Here is a 273-nt window from a genome sequence, read left to right on the forward strand (position 1 = left end):
AGGACAGAAGCGCGTAGCTCAACACGGTGGGTGGGGATCCCCCCCTGCCCTGCCCACATTTGTCTGCGAGTGGTCGCACTCGGGTGCAGAGTGGCAGGCGAGGGGGAGGACTTCCTGGAGAAGCACAAGTTTTAGCAGCCTCCGGGAAGAGCCCCCTTCCTCCCCGCCCCAGTCGCGAGCCCCAGTTTAGAAGCCGGAGACTGCTCGACCTTCGCCCGCACTGCGAGGGCGGTGAGTAACCAATGGGAAGTCCGGGGACTTCCGCCCTCTTTA

This window comes from Frankliniella occidentalis, unplaced genomic scaffold (assembly GCF_000697945.3).
Source record: "Frankliniella occidentalis isolate FOCC.00 unplaced genomic scaffold, Focc_3.1 Scaffold801, whole genome shotgun sequence".
Classification (NCBI taxonomy): Eukaryota; Metazoa; Arthropoda; class Insecta; order Thysanoptera; family Thripidae; genus Frankliniella; species Frankliniella occidentalis.